Source organism: Rhea americana, unplaced genomic scaffold (genome assembly GCF_003343005.1).
Source record: "Rhea americana isolate MKP2758 unplaced genomic scaffold, rheAme1 scaffold_43, whole genome shotgun sequence".
Lineage (NCBI taxonomy): Eukaryota > Metazoa > Chordata > Aves > Rheiformes > Rheidae > Rhea > Rhea americana.
This window is the reverse complement of record NW_028186568.1, coordinates 4,492,712-4,504,909: the sequence shown is the minus strand read 5'-3', so window position 1 is coordinate 4,504,909 and position 12,198 is coordinate 4,492,712. Positions and strand designations below refer to the sequence as shown.

Here is a 12,198-nt window from a genome sequence, read left to right as displayed (position 1 = left end):
TAAACTCCCACCAGATGGTCTTAGCAGAACAGAAGCAGAAACGAAGGTGGGTTTGCAATATGGTATATTATGGGGAATATGGTATGGTGTATGGAATATGGTATTTGGAATATGGTATATAGTGAGAAATTTGTTTCAAGCAAGGTTCTTAAATGAGTAAACAGGTAGATGGAGAGAACCCATCTATAGTTCTACAGAAATTTGTCACACAGGATATCTCAGCTAGCATGAATTTCTGCACAAAGTAGCTATGTTGTGACTAAGTTATGAAAAAAAGTAGATGAACCAGTTCCCACAGATTACAATGCCATCATTCTAATACAAGAATTGTCACAACAGACATCTCAAATACCACTCTTTATAAACACAGAAGCTAGGAATAGTGATTCCAGCTGCTGAATATGTCTATGGCATAAGAAAGAGGATCACAGAATCCTCTTATCAGCATCTACTCTTCCCTGCCTACTCCAACACATGCTGCAGTCTGAAAGGAAGGCAAAACAGAAGCCTCACTAGCCGCCAAATCATCTCACAGGGAATATTTTTTAAGTAGTACAGAATACAGCAGGTCTGAGCTTGCTATACTTTATGCAGTGGAATGGAGGATTGTAAGAAAAGAGGTATAAAAGACAGCTCTAAAGAATTTCTGTTTCCCTCCCCATGTTTTGCTGTACACAGTTCAGATTCAGCCAGGACYTCAGCCAAAATGTTTGGTGTGGCTATAACATACTCCACTGGACAGCTGGAATCATTTTAAGTTGCTATTTTAATTTGAGACAGAAGTTGTGCCTGTTTTTCTTTTCATATTTAATCTGTTAGCTAAGACTTAGCTTTCTCTTTTCCAAAAAATCATTTGTAATGTAGTTTATTCCATACTTCGTTTTCCTTGTATTTCATCTAGTTATACTTTTAATGGCTAAATCTTCCTTTGTTATACATCCTTTATATATTTATATCATAATTGCAAATAGATTTGGCCCTATGTTTCTTGAAAATCACGTAAGAAGGGAGAAATCTTCTTGAAATGCAACTGTTTGGATTTTAATCAAGGGGGAAGATGCTTCGTACCTGTTCTACATGAAAAAAACAAGAATTTTAGAAATTAAATTTGCTCCAGAATGGTTTATGGTATCAAGAAGTGTTTGACCACTTTTTGTGAAACAAGAATTTTAGAAATTAAATTTGCTCCAGAATGGTTTATGGTATCAAGAAGTGTTTGACCACTTTTTGTGAATATTTTTTGATGAGCAAGAGAAAATACATGATACTGGCACTCTTTTCAAAATGGTAAGAAAAAAGAAAAGAGATATTCAAAAGATAACTTCCTATAAGACTGTGTAAGATAATTAAATTCTAATTCCTACTTCTATATAAGCAACATATCTGAACAAACACCTGATGATTAGTCCTTTAGTTCTTCCTGTTTGCCAAAGCCCCCTCATTTCAGTTTTCAATTTATATACTGCTTAYTTTTTCCTAATTTGATTTAGTGTGAATGTACTGTAAAATCAGATGATTCTTATGAAAGAGCTTAGCTGAGTCAATTTATGCCTCTTCTGTCTAAAAGTGGTTTCAAGCGAGAAGGCCTTGAAGAGAAAGAGCAGGAGACTGTACTTGAAGTAGAATATTTCCACTTCCTAAAATATTTTTCTAAATGGCCCCCAGTAGAGCAGGAAAAGCAGATGCTCATTTGCTTACCCTTTCAATGTTGCATTATTGGCTTCTGGAAAATGGCTGTGTAGTGTCTAAGGGAAGGAGAGATGTTTACTGTATCTGGCAACTTCTTTTTATGTTCTTTGAAGAACAGTTTTTTTGAAGCACTGAGCACGCTGATTTTCAGAACTGTTAAGAGTCAAGACCAGCAACTTTGAAAACCTGTCCCTGTGCATCTCACTTTTGTTGTCTGTCTTTTTCAGAAAGAAGGCTTAACCAGAAGTGCAGAAAGTTTCATTCTTGCCCCTGAAGCTATTTTCTCTTTCCTCTCTCTGTAGGGCTTTCATTCTCTCCCTCTAGGTACTCCCTTCCGTTCTCCAACAATATCATCACTTCTTTCCACACATATTCAGGTCTTTTCCCTACAATTCTTACAACTGGTCTCCACCATTCCCCCTTCACTCTTGCTTTTCATGTGATAGTCTCCCAGCAGCTGTTTTTTTTTCCCCCCCAAACTATCCTTATGACTCCAATTAGTGCCTTTCCTTCCTACTTTCAGCCAACCTTATTTCCCTCTGGTCCATAAGTGACCCCAGCTCTCCCTATCTAGATTCTTGGTGAACAGCTGAGTAACCAACTGTTTAATACCACCTCCTAAGTATCTTTCAAACTATTAGTGCCATTCAATAAAATATCTACAYTTGTAAGAACTACATTAAAGGTTTTACTACAAATGTGCTATGAATTGAGAAGCTCACCACTGCAAGCATATTTATCCAAACTCATGTGGTGTACAGCTGTGGTTTGCTGGCAATATACATAGAATGCCGGAGTACCCATGATTAAACTAAATTATATTGTCCTTGTTAGCTTACAGAAAGCTTTTTCTTTCTTTTTTAAAATCTGCCATCCTTCTTCGGAGTTGTCATACGTACTTACAGTACTTTCTTCAGTATAAACAAACTTTTCCTCTAAAGAACGTCAAGTCTTACAATAAGCGACACCCAGTGTTCATGTTTTTTATTAGAAACTGCAAAAGAAACATTCTCCCTGCTATATGCAGAGATGTACATGCACGAAGTGYGGAACTCTGGTAGCGAGCTGTCAAAGACGGGAATAAATTCAATGGGACTGCCTGCTGTGTCATTCTAATAGATTCCCCACAGGCTCAACCAGCCTAGGAGCAGCACTGCAGTACAAACAGAGGCTCCAAATTCTCTTCCATCAAAGCAGTTTTTAAAAAGGCAAGGGCCAAGTTTTGCAAAATTAATCAGTGACTTAGACTGCCTAATTTGGCTCCTATCTTTAAGAAATCAGGCCCACCGTGAAAATCACACAAATGTTGCTGAAGCCCCTCCTTCCCACAAGCCGCTCAGACTAGGACAAAATTTAGGATAAAGTACAAGCTGTACTTCAACGCTTTTGCTGAATTTCGAACTCCATTTAACTACTGAAAGATGAATGTCTATGCAATTGTCTAAATCCGAAGAGTATCTCATACATTATTCACAAGTTTATTATTAATTATGTATATACTTGTTTCTAAAGATGTAAAAGATACAGTTGTATCAGTCAATGAATGCTAATTTTTTTTTAATCTGTTCAGTTATGTATCAAAAACCCCAAAAGATTTTACTGTCAGTCACACTGATTCATTTGCTCAACAGTGCTCAAGGTCCTGATATGGTGAATAGCACATGCAGCTACCATTGTACTTTACACAGACGTCTCGATACCATACACAGATGGATCAAATTGGAATAGCCTTTAACTCATGACAGGTAACATAAATTATCTTAACTATGCCATCCTGTCCTCTTTTAGAATTTATATAATGGTAATAAATCTGTAAGTCTGAGAATAAAATAAGAGGAATAATGAACATTACGGTGGATGAAAATAAAATGTTAATAAATTTAGTCAGACTAGTATTTAATTTAATTTTAGTAAATGGGATAGAAAAAATAATCTGATATGATCGTTATATTTAAAAAGACACCCACTCCATGTCCCTACTCAATTCACTGGGATACTACAAATAAAAGTACACAAATTTGGCTAATAGTACAAGGAGAAGACAAGGAGAGAACGTACGCAACTTCACAAAGCATACTATATATGAGGTCAGCAGCAGGCTTTTTTACTTTTTAAGGCAGTTGTCTTCATTGGCCAGATGATGTAAAGGAATTAACTTCTCACTGGACTCAAACTGCAGTACAGTCCTTGGCAATGACTTACAACCTTTAAACAAAACCTGCATTACTATACACTACCGCTTGTAAGAAAATGTGGACTGCTGAAACGTCTTTCTTACCAGTTCAAAGTAGCGTGTAGAAAGAGAACGTGTTTGTCAAATAACATGAGTAAAGAGTTGGTCACCTGGCATTAAGATAAACAAGGACATGCTGAAAKAATATTCGATCATCTTTCATAGTCTTCAAATTTGTCATTTTATGCATCAGAAGGTTGACTGCTGAGCCACAATTAACTGACTGCAGGTAGAGTGCCAGCCCACTAAAAGCATTACGTAAAATCTAGACAAGGTGAGTTTGGGAAATCTTGGTATTCAAGAATAATTCACAATTCAGTAGTCTGTTTCTGACCAAAAAGAGAATACAATAATTTTGCATTCTCTTTAACAATAATTCCTAAGCAGGAAATTATATCATTTTATAGGCAAATTAATATTTAACAGGCATAGCAGAGGCATACTCAGTTCAGGTCAGGCTGATCTCTGCATTAAGATTCCAGGAAAGTGCCTCTTCTAAGACGATAGCAATCTACCTGTAAAAGTCTATTGCTTCTGGAGCTAATTAACCTCCCCATAAAAAGATCAATCTTCATATTTTTACAGTGTGTCTTTTTCCACAAATACCTTTAYGTCCTTAGTCTCAGTATCTAGCTTTCTGAGGCTTCAATAAACCATTCTGCCCTTTACAGATTTGTATGGTTTTATTAGCTCAGACAGTACAACAAAGAACCTCTGTCCAGTCTGCTACTGAGTCACCAGATTTTAAGTGAGCTATTTGCCTTAAAATAAATGTCCTGACCACTTCTCCCAGATGTCCTTTTTAAGCCAGCTCATTGCCTCAGTGTCCTCTTGCTCTTTAGAAGAGCACTCACACATSCCCAGATACACTCCTCCTGCAGTTTTTCTGACACCATTACAGGTTTCCCGTAGATCTCCAAGCTAGTCTAGCTTTCATCTTCTGTTTCTACTTGTTTCATGAGTAAAATGTTACTCTATCCAAGGGCTATGCAGAAGACAACTAATTTCTACAGAAAAATTTTTAAACACAATTTTTGAAAACTACACTAGTCTTCCAGAAGAATTYGAAGCTTAAAAATGATTTTGGAAAAGGAAGAGGAACCAATAGCAATTTTTTATGAATTTCCTTGCACTTTCTATTCTTTAAATTTGATCTCTTGGAATGGAAAATTAGAAAAACTGAGAGCTGGCGGATCATTCCTGTTAAAGACAAAATTAAAGGAGAAATAAAATATTACTAGTAAAAATTACCAAATACCATATACATCTCATTTTGATATTTGTGACTTAAGAGAGGGAGATATTTGATTTACTGGGTGAAATAYGAGGGTCAAAAGAGCTTTCCTGACTTCAGTGGGATTATATGAAAGATTAAACTGGTCACAGGTGTTAAATCCACATGATTTAGTCTCTAACAATGTAGTGCTGAGTCCTAAGATAGAACATCATGTTGGAAAAAATGTGTCCTACACCAGAATGAAACAAGACTGATTCAACAGTAAAGCCAAAACTCAGCAAATTGAAGCCTGAAAAACAATTTTCCATATCACTACAAAAATAACCTCTATTGTGGTAAACTTCATGATTAAGTGAACTGTCAATGGAGAACCTAAACTGCAGTAGAATGGAGTTTTCACACTAGTTGTCCTAAAGTGAAATCTCAAGATGTGACCATCAGGAAAAGTATAGTTTGTCAGCAGCTAATAAAAGATGATAACTCATATTTCCAGACACATTCAAAACTAACTGTAGTCAATTCTGTTAGTATCTGAGAGATCTATAAGCATATCTCCTATCTGGGAACACTAAACATGTCTCCTTGTAAGCAGGTCAGCAGAAAATCAGTATGAAAATTCAGTAGCTCCCATGCAGATTTAACTGCAAAAGAGATTTCCAGATCTCTGTTATTCATTTAACTTATTTCAACATGCTTTTACTGTCAGTTATTTTCTAACCTAAATGCACCATTATATAATAATGTGTGGAATTAATATTGTCTGAAATATTTCTATATTTCTAAACATAAARGCAGGCTTCTCAATTAATTTAAAAAATTATTTTACTGAGTAATTATTTGAATTGATACCTTCCAGACATAAAATTCCTTCATATTCTGAATAAGCAATTTCTATTTTGCATTTGAAATTTTGTGATAATTAACAGATATTAATGGTTTCCACAGGATAATTCTAAATGCCTTCAGTGACAAGAGATTTCTGTACCATTTTCAGTATCTCAGAATTACAGAATAATTCAGTTTGTTTGAACTTAGCAGATCATCTTATTCAACTGCCTACAGAAAGTAAGGTCAACATTGAAAGTAAAATCAAGTTGCTCAGGATTTTTTCCATTATAGTCCACTTAATCTAGTTTATACTTTTTTTTCCCCTCTCAAAGCCACCTCTCAGTATATCCATAGGGCGATCACATCAAACTGTTATATACTTCTTTTAAAACTATAGAAAAAGATGGAAACTAGAAGAGATTTCAGTAGTAAAATGCAAATTATATTTCATCAAATGCAAATTACACGTTACATTGGCTTTTGGAGGATGTGTTTAAAGGGCTGTATATATCAGACTGGTAGCCTATAAAAGACATGGCACACCTTTATCTCTACTTGAAGTCAAATTGATTCTGCCATTGTATGTATTTGCTCATGTCATGAATGTATTCTAAAAATAAGTGCCTGGTGATATATAACTCTGCAGAACTTTAATTCCAACATCCTATTTGGTCCAATATAAAAATAAAATAAAATCAAACTAGAATGATGTTTTGATAACCTGGACAATTGTTCCCTGACTTTCAGTATAATTAAAATATTTATCTGTCATCCAAGCAGTACAAAGAAGAAAACAACAAAATAGTTGCACATGGTACCACTTGTGGTATATGTATTAAATGACTAGATTGACGCTTTACTACTGAAAAACAGAGAATCCTAGGGGCGGAAGACAAATATGCATACAAGAGGAAGTGGTAGCAATGCATGTTGCTTTTTTTTTTTTTTTTTAACAGCTCTTTGGGCTCTGCTAAAACTTCCCACGACTAAAACAATTTGCTAAAGCGTACATTGGTGGTTTTGTTGCRGTGTACACCCAGCTTGTAAAAAGACAAAACCAACACTCAACTACACCAAAGCCTCCAAAAACCAGCAGATGGCAATAGCCTCCCCCATTTGCTTTTATTCTGCTTCAAAGACATGTCAAAAAGAGATGATTTACCATTCACAGATTTGAAATATAAGTATCCCATCGTCTTTTAACTTAGATTAATCTAGTACTCTATTCTATATTACAGTTTTTAACAACATTACAGTTAAAAACTGTAATATCTTTTAATGTACATTCCTTAAATTGGATTGAAATTCAATCAATACTTGTGGTGAGTTAAAAACTTTTCCCTATATAAGTTTTGAACAATGAATGAAAGAAAGGCAGGAACACTGAGAGGCTAAAACTGAGAAATTAACTTGAAAATAAAACTCTAAGATAAATCCAACACTTCTGATTTTCCATCTCCAGCTTTCATGGTAACCAAAGGAATCATGCCCCTCCATCAGTAAACACATCACAATTATATCCACTCAGGTATTTTTCACTCCTTTTCTGGAAGAACACTTATGCAAGTAAGAGTTATAATAATGGTTGGAACAAACTGCCTCATGGACAGGTGCTGGGCAAGCAACCACTGAACTGAAGTGCTGCCAATACACCTCGCTTTTGGCTAGATCTTTCCATGGCAGAAAGCTCAGCTATAATGTTCGAATTTCACTCATCAGCCACTTCCTTTTTTTCACCCCTTCCTCTTTCCCCTGCCAGTGTTTCCCTTTGAATGCAGTGGGGCTTTGTGTAGAGGTTAGCCAAAACCCAATATAATTCTTAACTGTATTCATTCAAACTTTGGATGAAACAAAAATAGTATCAATTTAAAACTCCTAACTACTGGTAGTAGTAGGTATAAAAATCTTCCAGTGTTGGAGATTTTGGTTGCCTAATATAAAGTTTTTCTTTCAAGTCATGGGATTATTTTTCGATTTCTTTGTGGTTTCATTTTTTTTCCAATCTACAATCTTCCCGTTTCATTTCTTAGCTTTTCCTCCTGCCCTCTCCTCTGCTACTGAATATAACTTTGTGCTAACTCCTACATTGTCAAAGCCAGGTGAATATATTTTGGTTCAGTAATTCCCCCCAAAATCCCAAATCAAAYAAAAATAAACTCTCTTAGAAAGTATTTCAAGGCACTTATTGTACAGAAGGACTCCTTGTACAGATTTTTCAGCTATAGTTTTTCAGCTATAATTCTTCAGCTGAGCAGTTTACAGAGATCTGTACTCTCTTACCAATTGATTTTGGTTTTCTGCATTCTTTACTATTTGATAAGYAAAGTTTGTTACTTTTTTTTGTACTGAAGTCATCAGCTTCAAAATCTTCCCTTAGAACCATAGCTATGGGAAAGTTTGCAAGCTGTTTCAAATCCACAGGTCTCACTTCTCCGGAAAGAGCTCAAGAAAAGGGATTCTTGCCCTTGAACTTCAGTCATTTGCATTAAAGAGCTGCTATATAAAAATATATCACAGTAGGAACAGGAACCAGAAAACAATGAGGAAAAAATAGCAGAGATCTCTTCCTCGTTGGGGTCCAGGATCAAACTWTCTCTTGCTGGCTCTCCCGTTGGACCGCATAACCCTGCATTTCTGTTTTTCCATGGCACTGAAGAACCTCAGTTTCCAGTAGAACCATTGCTGAGGAGTTAATCTAGAATGTGACCTAACTTGACAGTTATGACACTTTCCAAAAAGGGCAGATCTGAAACCTCTCAGGAGAGATTACAGTAATTCACTATCTGGGAAATCTTTTAGCTTCTAGGCTATGTGCAGAGATCTGCACTCTCCTACCAACTGATTTTGGCTTTCTGCAGAATTTGGCAGAGCTGAAGAGCAGGCCCTTGAGTTACTGTCTGAAGTTTCTTCCCAGATGCCACCCCACGAGTGATTTAGGAATTTTAATTTTACTTCACGTGATTTTACTTCACGTAATTTATATGCAGTCAAACAGGAAGTATGTGGTAGGTCAAGGTAGTGAACATTAGCGTACGTTACATTGGCTGATACCCTAACAGATGAGCCAGCATCCATTCACTTTCTCATCTTTTGTTCTTGTTTTTGAAATATAATACTACTGCTTTGTGCCCTGAAGCATACTTCAGGAGTTAGACTAGACTTGTTTAGGTCCACGACTAATGCTTACTTTAGATCTGCTGATTCTATCCCTCTGCTCCGCAACTGATTCCTTGAGTTTTGTTACTTTGTGGTCTTGATTTGTAGTATGATTGCAACTAAGCCTCTGGACATTATTAGTTAGACTCTAGGATTTTTTTTCCACTGAAATACATTCCAACAGCTGAACTATAGAATAGGACACCTATAGGAAGACAGCTCCAATCTCCACTGTATAACAGCTTTTTTGCAGAACTGTGTTCAGTGCTAAAGCTGAAACTAGTCTTAATCTAGATGCAAATTTTAATAAGCTATACCCTGTGGTTAAATATAATAATGTTGATTGCAAAGTGCAGAAACACATAATGTTTTCCATAAGATATTAGTTATACAGTTTCTCAGTTCAAACAAAACAAGGAATAAAACTTCTAGAAATTTTAAAATAACAGAAACGTTAGCACCTCTATTTACATATGGAAAAATGAAATATGTAGATACAAAAATATGAAAATATGAAAATTTTCAGGTATAAAGAAATTATGCTTACTCCACAAATATTTTTGAATAATAGCAAGTACAGTCAGTGTTGGGGGAAGCAGTCAAGTAGAGAGGAACTACCTCCCACTTCAGGGTCTTATGTATATATTTTGATCATTGCAGTCTCTTTAAAGCAAAGGAAAAAACTGAAAGTAGAAAGGCTTCAATTCATGAAAACAATCAAAAAGGTAAGTCTGTAGGATTCAAAATGATATACAATGACTTCACATGATAAACTGGCTATGGGGAAACTGGTTTCAGAAAAAAATTTAGAAAACGTATGTACGTATACATAGGTGTATTATAATTAAACCATTATATTGAAATATAATGTAGTTATCATATGCTTGGTAATAAACAGGAACTGTCATTGCCTCATGCCTTATTTTTTGGAGTATTTTTTTACCTGTAGATATCTCAAAGTTTAAAAACATAACAGTGATAGTATCTTAAAACATCATAAAGCTATTTCAATGTTCATTCTAACACATCACATTTGAAATAACATTGCCTTTTGAATTTTTCAGGCCTTTGAGTGAGTAGGGCAGCCTCTTGTTTCCATTCCCCTGCATAATTCTTTCCAAAATTCTCTGGGTTAGGCAAAATCTGCTCAGGTAATTTGAGGTTTTCCCAACATGGAACTAGTGAGGTTTGCAATAGTCCCCATACCAAAACTTTGTAGGCAATAAGGTAATAAGCCTGCAGCACTTTACGTGAGTTTATCATTGGAACAATAACCACACTATTTCTTGAAGTAGATGGACAGTCTAAAATACAGCTGCACAGCATATTGGCATATAAATATGAGAGCAGTGAAAAACAAAGATATAATATTTCTCAGCACAAATCCATTTCTAGAGTGAATACATGTATGTGCACGTATATGTGTGTGTGTTTGTAATGAGAGTGCACGTTATATACTTTACATGTAAGTAAAGTGCAAGTAAAACTTTATGTTCTAAACTATCAAAAAGTAGATGTGTGCATGCATATGTATAAATATATATGCATATGTATATAGTTAAAATCTTTAGTTATTTCTTTAACTCAGTTTTTGGTTCATATAATCATARTATTATAAGGATGACTCCAAGAAATAGTTTATGCCCAAGATAATCTCATAAAAGGAAGTATTATTATTTCTCCTTCAAAGTTTAAGCCCTGGAAGATACAAAAGGAAGAGGTAAAATGCTTAAAATTCTCCAGAAAGATTTAGGAACAGAAAAAAGCAGGACTCCTAAGTTCCAGGATAGAAGCTGTGAAAAAACAATACTTGACTCTTGATGCCAAGGGAACATATGCAACATGAGTTTAAATATAACTGTGTAGTGGTCCTATTTGATTTAGAGAATCCAATTGACATGTATAAAACATTGTAAAAAAATCTTTTGATGAATCTAAAAAAATAGCAATCATTTCTGAAAAATCTGAATAAAATACGGGTCAAACCATTAAGAAAGAGATTGACTATAAACTCAYTATTTTTGTGATAGGCTAACTCCTAAAGCTACTCCTAAAGGAGTAACTTAAAACCATTATTGACTGACCCCTGCAAAATCTTCTCAAAAGTGCAATTCTAGCCACAAAAATGTTTCTTTAAACTATATCTGTTTCTTTTGACACAGTAATTTAAGAGTTACTGTATATAAAAATTAGAAAACAACAGATGACATCAATTTTATTAACACTTAGTACAACTGAATGAGTAACACCTTAACACCGGGTAGTCTAGAGTTGCTGTATCACTTGTTCATATCTGAGATGATTACAATAATAAAGAATGAGCTTCTGTATTCTTTTGTTGCACAAAGTGTATAAACTATTGCAAGTGTTTTTAACTGACTTAGGTGAAGAACAACAGTATGTGAAAAAAAGATATTTTTACGCAGATCACTGGGATATTAGATTGATTAAAAGCTRTATTAATGGTGGATGCAACAGAAATCTCATTAGTAAGTTTGACTTTAATGCCCTGTTATCACAGCAGTTCCACAGTGGAAGTAATATTTGTATAGAACTCCTAAACTGCTTTCACCTTTTTTTCATAAAGTCATCTTCAACACATTTTATATAATTTAATAGCAAGCAAAATTTTAAGTAGTATTTCTTTTCACGTTAGAGGCATTGAGAAGAAAAGAAACGTAAACTTGTAGAGGTTCTAAAAAGATAACGACAATTACATTGGTAGGCWACTTGGCAGATACTCTTAGAAGACTAAAGAAGGATGGAGTATATTTCTCTGGTAAAAATAAAAGGGAATACCTCAGCTACAGAGGAGAGAAAATCTGTTTAAAACAGCATATATTTTAGAGCAGGTTCCTACTGAAACAAGGCAAATGAAATTATGCAGCCCGTCAATCCTACTTCAAAACAACTAAAAGTTACTATGCAATGTGGGTAACTTTCAACTTGAAATTATTAAGCTCCTAGACAGCTCCTGTTGAGTTCTGAAAACCTGGCAGATTTTCATTTCTATTTTTCCCTCACAGAAAGGAAATATTCAAATTGGTACCCACAC

The 12,198-nt window shown here is 35.0% G+C and overlaps 1 protein-coding gene across 1 annotated transcript in view; it reads right to left on the bottom strand.

The window, feature by feature from the left end:
* The window catches only part of WDR27 (WD repeat domain 27), a 135,498-nt gene that overhangs the window by 49,604 nt on the left and 73,696 nt on the right, over positions 1–12,198 (bottom strand). The gene's annotated exons all lie outside the window — the stretch shown is intronic.